Genomic DNA, 12,585 nt, shown 5'->3' with positions numbered 1-12,585 from the left:
TGTTGAATGGTTAGTAAAGAGAGCCAAAAATGAAAGGCTCAGATTTATATGTGATCTAGGGAAGCGCTGAGTGCTAATCTTTGGTCAGTTTATGTTATGGGTAGCATAGCTTTTAGGGCAAGCAAAATTAGAGAAAATAATTCTTAATTTCAATTTTGATTTGTCCATCAAATGCAGTTACCCCTAGACTTTATCAATCTTTACCTGGACAAGTGAGGAGCAAATTTGTTAATAACTCATTAATTTGGTCATTATCAAGGTTATAAACCAAGAAACTGAAGCAGTGAAATTAATTATAAAACAGCAAATCCAAGTAGGATTGTGAATTGCCTGGTTTTAGACCTTGATTGTAACTTAGAGATCTTTACTTTCATTTCTAATGTGTACTTAGATTTTTATTGCAGCAATCCAATTTACTTAATGGAAGACAAAATGTCTATTCCACTGTCATACTAAAAAAAAACTGACTAATGCGTGATGGCAAAACTATTGGGATGATTCAGTACCATAAACTGTGAAATCATATGTGAACGTAGCATATTCTGATCTTTTTTTTTGTTGTTGTTCTGATCTTTCTAGAAGAAAAGATATCCATACATTTGTAATGTCAATAACAACATAACAACTCTTCTTCACAGAACTATTCTCGGATATACTATGAAGTCACGATGAATGACCAATAACTCTTATATCAGACCAAAGGGGATTTTTTTTCTTTTTCTTTTTCTTTTTTTATTTACATATTTTTTTTAAATGGAGTTCAATTTGCCAACATATAGCATAACACCCAGTGCTCATCCCATCAAGTGTCCCCCTCAGTGCCCGTCACCCAGTCACCCCCACTGCCCGCCCACCTCACTTTCCACCACCCCTTGTTCATTTCCCAAGGGGGATTTTTAAAAATCCTTAATAACATGGAGAGTAATTAAGACATAATTGGCTTCTGCCTATGGAAAAGATGCATAATATCTACCTTGAAGAAAGGCAATACTTAGCATTAGAATACATTTTAATTATTTTATTACATAGCATCTAGTAACTTTTAAGAGGGAAGAATATTTACAAAGACTTTATTTGCTGTAGTGTGATCTCCCAGGATGTAATACTATCAGCTGAGTCATATTTTACCTTTCACTTCTGGTTTTTCCTTTCTGTCCTTTCTACGCATGTGTGTGTGCTCTGAAACACACAAGCCTCTGATTGATTTTTAAATCATTTAAAACTATTTTTCAATGCATTTGAATTTTTGCTTATAATTATTAATAGGTAAAGATTTTCCATAACAATATCAACCTCATCTGTGTTTAGATTGGCTTTTTTGTTTTGTTTTGTTTTCTTAGTAAAAAAGATAAAAGTTTTCTAGCTAGGGCATAGGGGATGGCCTACATTCCTTAGAATGTCCAGGGAATTTGTCACTGCTCATGAATGTTAAATAATGATCAGAAGCCATTGTCTAAACTATGCAAAGCCTTTGTGACTCTCTTCTAGGATTTCTTAGACCCAAAAAGCTCTCTGGCTCAAACACATCTAAGATTGTTCCAGAAATTTTGGGACATGCTCTGAATATACAATGAGATACTTCTCAAGTACAATCTACCCCACCTTAACAGAAGCAAATGCAGACTTTTAGTATACCTGTGATCGATTTAGGGTAGTAACATGGCAAAGGCTCGGGACTCAGTCCAAACTGGGTTTACATTTTAATTCAGCTACTTACGAGCAATGTGACTGTGAGCAAGTAACCCTCCTCACCAAGCCTTAGTTTCTTTATGTGTAAGAAGGAGGATTACAGCACTTACCGTTTTGTGTTGTAAAGAGTAAATGAATGATGCCTTCATTTATTCACGCAATACTATTTATTGAGAGCCCACCTTGTGTTGGTGGATGCCCTTCCTGGCTCATGGGTGTAGTGTTGGACCCTCTCTCCTCTGAGCTTCAAGCAGAGTGCATGAAATTACCTATCAGAGAAAATAGTATATCGTAAGTGTCTAGTAAATATTACCCATGGTAAGTACCTTAGGCCTTCACACACATAGATAACTGCATGCACATCTAACAGCACAATGTTGTCATATAATTGCTTCTCTGAGAATACAAACAAATGTAAAAGATAAAGGAAAATTTAATCTCAAAAGATACAAAGGAGAGCCCTAGCAGCTCAGGATTGGTAATACGATTAACCATCAGAAACTGGGGGAAATGATGAGTGAGAACTGTGGAGTAGTTCCATGTAAGCTTTTGATATATTTGAGTTAACCCTCCTCTGTTCCCTCTCTTCCTTCCCCATCCTCCTCAGGCTCCAGAGACAAGGAAATCTATTTGTTCTGGTTCACTTCATGGCTATTCTAATAACCTGCAATTAGTTAGGAAGATAATTTTGAAATAAATCCGATGAACAGATTTACTTATAGGGCCTATTACACTCAAATCATAACCAGATGGAATTTCAAAATCTGATCAACTTGATGCATTGGCAGCGGGAGTGGAGTCAATATATCTGAATCCTGGAGCTATCACAAAAGATTTAGAGTGTCACCCTCACTAAAAAAGAGAGATGCCAAATGATATGAAACTCCAAAGAGAAATCACACAGAAAGGGTGAGATGTGGAGGTTTTGGAAGAATAGGAACGCAGATGCTCACTTTGGCTATTTTCCATGAAACGATATAAAAAGAGGCCGCAAAACTGAAGTATGATTTGGAGGGAGACTTAGGTGTTGGAAACCACCCCCAGGAGTTCAAGGACAAAAGACCACATATGACTTCTTGATACTTGGAAGAAAAAAAATACATATTCCTAAGACACGGGAAGAAAAGAAAGAATTTCAGGGCAAGCCAATGAATGAATAGAATATCGAATAAACTTTTTTTGGCTACTATTTCCTTAGCTATGCCATTTGAATTAATATAAATGGATATGGGCAGATACACAAATGAGGGAAGAAGCAAGGAGAGTAGATCTAAAATATGATTATTCTTTGTGGTTTTACTTTCTCTTATGTTTTACTATCTTTCTCCTCACGCATGCCTGTGTGTAACTAGTGTGTAGGAAAATAAAGGAATTTTGATGCTGAGACATTTGAGACTCCAATGATCACCCGTTTCAAAGTTCTTAGTGATAGAGAAGGGATGGTCAAGGAAGTGAGTTGATTTGTCTAAGGTCACCCAGCAGAAAGTGGCAGAGCTGGAGTGCGGGTATGTGGACTCTTGTGTTCTGTCTGCAAAATTCACTTACCCATCATCGTTTATTCTGAGGCTCAACTTCTGGGAAACTCATCCATTATATAATGTAGGTTTTCTTAGAGAAGCATCCATTTCATTATGAATTTCAAGTTAATTAGCATAGAAATGCACATATTTTCATCTTTTAAATATAATGAGCTCATTGTTAATTATCTCATTTTAAATTTGGGATATACTACTCATCATGTCTTATGATTTGATTGGCCCTAGGTTTTAAGTCTGTTTTTTATAATCAGCTCTAAAAATCTAGTTTAACATCCTTGCCATATTTTTTCCCTCTTCTGTCTTCATCATTTTGTCTACTTTAGTTTTTTCCCCCTTCTTTGAATGTTTATTTCATTTATTCTTATTCTTCTGTTAATATTAAGAAGCATTTAAGGGTATACGTTTGCCCCTGGTTACAACTTTGGTTACATTGCATATGTTTAAACATGTGTCAGACACTTGTATTTATATTATTATTATATTTATTTAAATATATGATGTTTTAAAAATAAGTTAAGATTACTAAAAACTAAAAATGAAAAATAAATAAAAGTAAGCTAAAATTACTTACAAAATTTGTACCTTTATTAATTTATCCTTTTTTTTTAAAAAGATTTTATTTATTTATTCATGAGAGACAAAGAGAGAGAGAGAGAGAGGCAGAGTCACAGGCAGAGGGAGAAGCAGGCTCTCCGCAGGGAGCCCGATGTGGGACTTGATCCCAGGACCCCGGGGATCAGGACATGAGCTGAAGGCAGACGCTCAACCAGTGAGCCACCCAGGTGCCCCTAATTTATTCTTTTTTTTATATTTACTTTCTATTTTGTAACAGTACATTTTTCTGTATTTACGGTTCATTAAATCATATTTCAAAAGAGAGTAACCTACTTTGATTTATTTACTGCATTTTACCTGCAGTTTCAGTAGATTTCATAATAAGTTTGTTCCCTCTGTTTCCTTTTTAGTATTTGTATAGTAAATCATTGAGCACCATTTTATTTTTGACACTTAAGGGTCCTTTGGTTTTGCAATGCACAGTCATTTGCACAGCAGGACATCACTAGCTGCAATGCTTTGTTTGCTTTATCTTCTTTGATCAAGTATAAAATATTGCTAGTATACTTTTTCCTAAACACTGATACCCTATGTATTTCTAATTCTCCAATCCAATCTTTCTTTTAAACTTCTTTTATCCCCAGAAAGGCAAGACATTTCTATCCCCCAAACTTCCCACATATGATCCCTGGTCTTTTATTTATCTTTGTATTTCTAAAACTTTCCAATTTTTTTTTTCAGTGTCTAGGTTAAAACTTGGTTAGCGATGGCTCAAATCTCAAACACATGTTTCATTTGGCACTCTTCAGTGCTTTTTTTGATAGTTGGATTCCGGGTGTATTAAAAGAAATTGCAACGTTATGTATAGATTTCTGGCTTCTCTTGAAATTTGTTGATCTGGCCCATATTGCATGATAATGAAGAGGAGCTTCTGCTGTTTTGGGATAGCGTGGTCCACACCACACCTATTCGCGAAGGTTGGACCTCTGTTTATCGGCCTTGGTCCCCAAGCCCTGTGGTCACTTAAAATTATGATCACTAATCTAGAGATTTCCACCTGGATTATTATTAAAATATTTATTTTACATAAGGTGTTTTTAGAAAAAGTTTAAATATTTCAAATTTACACATATGCCAGTAAACCATATTTAATATTCACTATCAGCATTTTTAGGCGGTGACCTATTTTAAAGTTATGTTTGGTTAATCTGCAGCTGTTAAAATACTGTTTTTTTTCAAGCTACATGCATGTTAGCGTTATGTCTTCTGAGTTCTTGCTTATTTGTAAATATCTTGTAATATCTATATTGTAAATATCTGCTTTCTTGCGGTTTGCACTTATAAAAGACAACTTTAGTGAAGAATGCCATTTGGGGATAATTTTTTTATTGTCTTAAAGCTCTTGAAATTGATCTGTTATTTTTCTGCCACTTATCTTTTTAAAGAAGGACTAAACTGATTTTTATGAAATTAAGAAATATTCAGATGCTTTTGTTATTTTTTCTTTACCATCCAAACTCCATTTTTTCTGGATATACTGCAACATGAGTCTATAGGATTTTTTCTGGGTTCAAAGGTTACTGAGACTTTCTGATCTTTATGTCAGTCATTTATTTAGCATAGGAAATTGTATTTCATTAAATCTTTCATTGTTGCTTCTGCTTTAGACATTGTGCTTTCATTCACAGTAACTTTATTAATTTCTGGTTGCATTGTCATTTTTCTGTCTTTCATAATTATGAATTTTTACTTATTGCTTACTTTCCTTGTGTTATTTTTCCTTTGGCTTATTGAGAAGTGTATCTAGCTTGCTCTACATGTTAGGGTTTTATTTATATTTTTTGTCAATTTTGTTTTTTTATTACCTTCAATATGTACTTTATTACTACCTTTGTAATCTTATTTTACTTTCTTTAATAGATTGCAGATCTTTTAAAATGTCAGACTTTTAAAATTTTTAAAAGAATATTTTGTGTATTTATTTATGAGAGACAGAGAGAGAGAGAAAGAGGCAGAGACACAGGCAGAGGGAGAAGCAGGCTCATTGCGAGGAGGCCCATATGGGAATTGATCCCGGGATCCCATGATCACAACCCGAGCCAAAGACAGACAACTACCACTGAGCCACCCATGCACCCTAAAATGTCATATTTTTAAAAACAGCATTTTGAGTTTTTTTGCCCCTCTTTTCCATGGGCCTCATCTTCATGTTTTTGTGTTTTTTGAGAATGACTTATTTTCTGTTTTCCTGGTTGCTCAGCTAGTTACTCTTTAGAAAGAGGTACTCTTTTTCTTTTTCTTGCAATACTTTCCAAGACTCATACGGTTTTCTTTTTCTCACTGTTACTTGAATGAGTGGAGATCTCTCCAGAACTAGTGTTTTCCACAGACAGGCTATATTGACTGCTCCTGTTCTTACTTCACGTATGTCCTAGGCATTTATTCCAGCACTGTCATTGCGTTATTGTGCACAGCTCCCAGCCCTCTCCTCAGACTCTTGATATCTTAACTAGGTATAACCATTACATTGAAAAGCAATGGAATATATAAAAATTATAATCACCATGCTTTTGGATTTATTAATGCTTTTCCTGCCCTCTACGATCCTTTACCCAGGGGCTACATTTTCCAAAATGGGATCAAGCACTCTCATCCCTGTGTGCCTCTCATTCCTTTAAGCTTTAATTTCTAAAAGGATGAAGAAAGTAGCGTGTGTGTGTGTGTGTGTGTGTGTGTACTCATGGGCTAGGCTATTGCGGTAAAAGGTAGGGTTAGATTGAGGCTGAGTGAGGATGGTACTCTAGAATAATCAAAATGTGACATCTATTTAGTAGTGGGGCAAGTGCTGTTTCCTTGTCCATATGTATCTTGTGTAGCCTGATTCAGAGGGCAGAGCTTACAAGGTAGCTAAATGTTCTTCCCACCTTCCTTGAAGTTTAATCCATCCGGTTCATGTTGTATAGAAACTATTCTGGATTGCGGATTGACTGTCCTAATTTTCTTTTTTTTGGGGGGGGGTTGCATTTTTCTAAGTCTCCATAGGCAGTGTTTTGGGGAGTTGGGAGAAGCCGCCTTCAGGGTGACCAGCCTGTATTTTTTTTATTTGAAAGTCTCCTCAAATGACACTTTAAAACAGCTTGATGAGCTTGTTTATCATCCCATACAGGTAGAAGGGCTAAGTAGAAGCAAGTGGGGACTGTTGCCAGAAATAGACACATGAAAGTTTTGACACTATGGCAAGATAATTATGAATAACAGTGGGAACACAAAAGTACATTGAAAAATATTTTTAGACTTCAATAAGGATTTTAAAATCAATCTGCCATTAAGAATATATTAAATTACATTAAAAATTGTTTCAAATTTGGTTATGTGATGTACATAATATTTTGGTTATAAAAAGGAAAACTTATTTAAAAAATTATTGATACTTGAAGAGACTCAATTTTATTGTCTATTCACTCGAGTAGAATAACCAGTTCCTCAATATTTTTCATTACATTAGATATTATCATGCATTTTCTGTGCATATACATGCATGTATACGTACTTGCCTTTGACTATTTGTTGTCACATTTTAGTTTTGAAGGAACTATGACTGGTAATTAAGATCTTATACATAGAGATAAAAACATAACACCACTGCCCAATAATGAAATGAGAGCACATATAATATGCTCTTTACTTAGTATTTTCCCCTATCACCTGAAGTTTTACTTTTTTTCTTTTTAGGATTTCCAGACAGCCTGAAGTCTGCTCAGCCCCCCACCTCCCACCCCCCCAAACTAGTTCTTTTAAAGCTATGTGAAGATCTGGCAGTTGCTGTGGTTTCCAACCACCCACTTTTATGCCTCATTGTTTGAGGCTATCTAGCAGTGACTCTTTAAAAGTTATGATCTGCCTCATTTCAACTTGCTTTACAATAGCTGCCAGGGCTTCTTGCTTTCATCTATGTTATGCATATGGTCAAATATTTTATGGACAATCCAAGGCCAAGCACTGCCACAGCATTCTTTTACCTGGGCTCTTTGACAACTATGTGGAGAATGGATTATTAAAGAGCAACAATACTTTGGGAAGCTTCACACTGAGTTTTAGACCCATGCGACATCAAGGCCCAGGTCTCATTCAGTTGTGCAAGTTGTCTCAAGTCCCTTTGTGATGAAGACAATTTCCATTAAATACAATGGAAATCCATCTGTGTATGTGTGTGTACACATACATGGAGATTGAGAGACAAAAAAAAAAAAAGAGAGAGAAATGAATGAGAGTCTCTAGATGAATTGGGCATATTTCAACACTACCCAGGCATTTTAAAAAGATTAGTTTTTGAAATAACTAATGGACAATTTGTGATTTCATAGAATCTGCAGAGTACTGAGTTTTAGCATTCCATATTAATTCAAGTTATAAATATCATAATCTATTTATTGAAATGTTTTAACTCTATTATCTTACAATAAATTCTTACTACTTTTTATCGTGTAATGGCAGCACATCATTTCCAGCCTTTCTCTGTAATGCTGCAGCTGTAAGCTGTAAACATAGCACCTCCATAGGTGTTCCATGCCAGATTTCATAGTCTTTTAGGAAAAAAAAAAATTGGACAGGATTTTACCTAATGATCTATGCCTGCGAGCTATGATTCTTTGTCAAGAATTCATTATCTTTAATGACGGGATAGGTATCCAAATAAATAAATACAATCTAAATTATATCAGGTTCAAAGAGGCCTCGAGGATAGTTTTGTTAAGAGTTAATTCCAAGATTCTGTCTAATTTATAACAAAGTAAGTAAAGATGATCTTTCATCAGAGGTATCAAGATTGAAATTGAAGAATTATATTTTGAGAAGAAAAATCTATCCTCCACAGTTCCTTTCCTTTTTACTTGATTGCTTCAACAATAATATGATTCTCCATTTACTGAGGATGATTTTGTTTATAACAATGCTTCAGAATGGAACTGGAGACAAAGTCCTCAGTAAATTTGTTTGTATGGATTACAGAGTAGATTAGAAGTACGTGTGTATCTTTGTACCTTGACCCCTGATTCACTCTTCAAGTGTCTTTTAGAAAGGGATAAATGCCCATATATTTTCAAGGACCAGTACACCTGGGGAATTAGGTCATCCTGATCGCGAAATAAAAAGCAAATTAAGATAGGACATCCTCAAGGGGACCCTGGAAGGCTTCTTTAGTAAAATAATGCTTCCAACATCCTGATCACCCTACCAGCAATCCCACCAATTAGAAAATAGTTTTAGTATTAAGAATCTTTTAAGAATAAAAACACCTCTAACGATGAATTCAATCCTCAGTGGCATGAAAAAGAATGGCCTTTCTTTTCCTTTTGTGAACCTCGCTCACTCGGAGGGTGGGCTATCAATCGGGACACCTCTTCCATGCCACAGAGTGGGGACTTGGTCTTTACCGATTCATCATAGGCCCATTCTACTGAACCTGGGGGCTGTTTAGTCTGGTGAGATAATCCAAGCTGACTCAATCAAGGCCCCCTTTGAGGGGAAATATATGCATGCTTTAAGAAAAAGGGTCCTTATCTTCCTGTGATTGTAGGTATGAAGTATATACAGTTATAGCTTTCCGGATCCATTTTTGCTCTTCATGGACAAAACCCACCTAAAAATAAATGATACATATGAAAAATAGGTGTGAGATTCCTAATGACGTCATTTGAAATCCTACATCCAGTTGTGTCTAAAGACTAGTTTATAACCACTTAGTTTTCTAAGTGAAAGCAGCCAATAAATTATCTTTTTGCTTAAACTAGTTGATCAGGGAATTCACTATTTGAAAAGAAAAGAGTTCTTACTACTATAGGTATTTAATCCCCAAAAGTTAGCTAAATGCTGGCTCAGATCCAAAGAGTTTCCATGATTGGAAAGACTGGAAGAGTTGGAGGGAGAGGTTAATTGGAGCATACATTATTGTCAGGGAGGGCGTTTCTGGAGAGGCCATTGCATTGGGAACCCTGAAGACATTAGGCTAGGATATGGAGACACTCCTTGGATTTGGGGTGCCAGGAGGAAGAGAAGACATGCAGCAACGAGGGGTGAGAGGTGTGAAAATCTAACTTTGCTATAACCAACATGTTGCTAGAAAGAGCTCCAGGGAAATTTTATGTTTTGCTATCACTGCATTTTAGATACTTTCAAGCCATAAATGAGCCTTCATAGCTTGTGCATTTAGAGTTCAATATTTCTCTGACTTGAAAATAGTAAAATCAGGAATGAAAAGAATGTCCACTGTGACGCTGTGCTCCAGAATTTTTTTTGTTGTTTTAACTTCCTCGAAACTTAAGCAATTTTGGCAAAGCAAGTGCATAAATTCTGTTGGCTTTCCCACTCAATAAAACGAAACCTTTGGTATTGCAATCAATACTGACAGATTTCTTACATCTGAAGACATATTTAGATGAGAAAGTCCTTCGGTGGAAGGTCTTGTGTCTCCACAGTTCTGAGATAACTTAATTTCAGTAATGAGATTTAGGTGTTTCTCTCATGTAAGTTGTTACCTTTATCTTATCAATATTCTGAAGCCAAACTCACATTGGTTTCTTTCCCCGTATATAAGCTGGTGAAAACCAGAAAGGTAATTTTTTTTCTTTAATTATAAGAAATTCCAAAAAGTATGTGTAGCCATTCAATATCTAGTTTTTGTTACTCTACACTACGTGTGGTGCCTCTAATTGGCTGGACAATAAGCACAGTACATCACTTCTTAGGGTGTCGATAAATGGGCAGATTGAAGCAGGGGCTGAGATTTCAAAGGGAGTATTAGCATTTGTGGGAAAACTGTGAGGGAGTGGAAGATAATTAAACCAGAGCTAATAGCAACAGACTTGAATTTCAGAGGGCCACCTGGATAGCTTGTTCTCAGTCACTTCTTCTCATGTTTCATTTTCCTCATTTGAACAAGTCAACCGTCATTAAAATTTTTCACAACATCTGAGGCAAATCATTGCATTAATTCATTTGTAAGGTGTTCAGAAACCACATATTTTGCTTTTAGCATTGAAAACATTTGGCTTCCACCATCCTTTTCTTTTCTTCTGTTTTCTTTTTCTTCCTTTTCTCCTTTTCTTTCTTTCTTCCTTTCTTTCTTCTTTTCTCTTTCTTTCTTTCTTTCTTTCTTTCTTTCTTTCTTTCTTTTTCTTTCTCTTTCTCCTTTTTTTTTTTTTTTAAGTTGAAATAGTCTGGGAATCATTAAATGCCAAATGCTTTCATCAGGCCCATAAACAATACAAGATTCCATAGTAAATGCAGTTATTTCTTGGGAAGTTTCAACAAAACACATTTTCACTCATTCAAAGCTAGGGTGAATAAATCTTGAGGTCTTTTAAGAAAGGCGCACTTGAGACCCTAGGAGGCTGACACAGTACTGGATTTCACACAAAAAGATCACAAAAGCTATCCTGCAGACTCGGTAAATTCTGGAGGTTCTTGGAAGATTTGCCGTTGTGTGTGTCTCAGTATTGGGGCCCTTCCTCTCTAACTCACTGTGTATCTCTTGACCTAGTAACTTGGATATAATATGAAAGCAGAAAATAAGCTTTTGAGAAGCCACTTACTTTTAGTGAAACAGAGTAAGACTGAGATCAGGTTAACATCTAAGGGAAAAGCCAAATTGTTATATCATTTTTCCTCAATGTCTTATGATTTTAGTCATATTTTTTTCCTACCAAATATTATTTCTCTTCTGTATTTGTGGCTTATCCTATATTGTGATTACGTTGGACTTTACTATGCAAATTAGTGCTCTTGAAAAAATTTACCTGCTGGGATATGACTTAATTATGGGCATGATTAGATATCATAAAATCACAATAGCTATAGAATTTAGAAAGTAAATACCAGTAAACAAGTTATTGCCAGTATATATGCTGATGTGGCTCACAGCAGAGAAAGGTACCCTCAGAAATGAATTCTCCACAGTGTTCTTTTCTAGCGAGTGGAGACCAAAAGCTTTACTGAGTCTCTGCTGGTGGAGTCTCTGTTCATCTCCTTAATTCACAGAAATAATAAACTTGAGATAATAGAAACATGATGGCATGCAACACAGATGGAAGGCCAGTAGTTTTCACCACATTATAACCCAAAGACCACCTGTCTCAATAAAATATGGGGTACTTGTTAAAAATTTAGATTTCTTGTCATCATTTTGAACCATTTGATTTGATGCCTCTAGTGGTTGGTGCCAGGAATCTGTATTTAATAGGGTTTCCCCATGTGATTCTGATTGCTCTTAAGGTTTAAGAGCTACCGGTGTGTCTGGCGAATAAAGTTATCAAGTTTGGTTGGAATTACCACGTCTTTTTTTTAAAGTTTTTATTTAAATTCCAGTTAGTTAAAATACAGTGTACTATTAGTTTCAGGTGTACATTATAGTGATTCAACAGTTCCGTAAGCTTAGATTCACTTGCTTATGTACACTCACATACACTTACTTGGTGCTCATCACAAGTGCTCTCCTTCATCCCCATCACCTATTTCCCCCACCTCTTCTAGAATTACCACCTCTTTGAGATGAGGAAGGAGTCATTTAGAGTGCAGCTGGCCTAAAAGAGCCATGGTTCAGTCACTTGTTCAGATGTGTTCTTGAATGGTATAGCTCTGGCTTTCTTCTGGGATAGCAGGGCGAACCTATGAGGCACTAGCCCAAAAAGGACACCAGTGACTATGCCCATAGTCATTTCTCAGAAGTGCTTTAGAGCTTTTTTTCTCTCAGGGATAAATTGGTGGCAAGTATAGCACAGGCTGATCTACATAATTAGGAAGCCCCAGA

At 35.9% G+C, this 12,585-nt stretch overlaps 1 long non-coding RNA gene across 2 annotated transcripts in view; it reads left to right on the top strand.

Annotated features, from left to right (window-relative positions):
* The window catches only part of LOC140594251 (uncharacterized), a 47,964-nt gene that overhangs the window by 14,102 nt on the left and 21,277 nt on the right, over positions 1–12,585 (top strand). The window lies entirely within an intron of this gene.

This window comes from Vulpes vulpes, chromosome 10 (assembly GCF_048418805.1).
Source record: "Vulpes vulpes isolate BD-2025 chromosome 10, VulVul3, whole genome shotgun sequence".
Taxonomy (NCBI): Eukaryota; Metazoa; Chordata; class Mammalia; order Carnivora; family Canidae; genus Vulpes; species Vulpes vulpes.
Note: the sequence above shows the minus strand (reverse complement) of the source record. Positions and strands in the feature narration are given on the sequence as shown.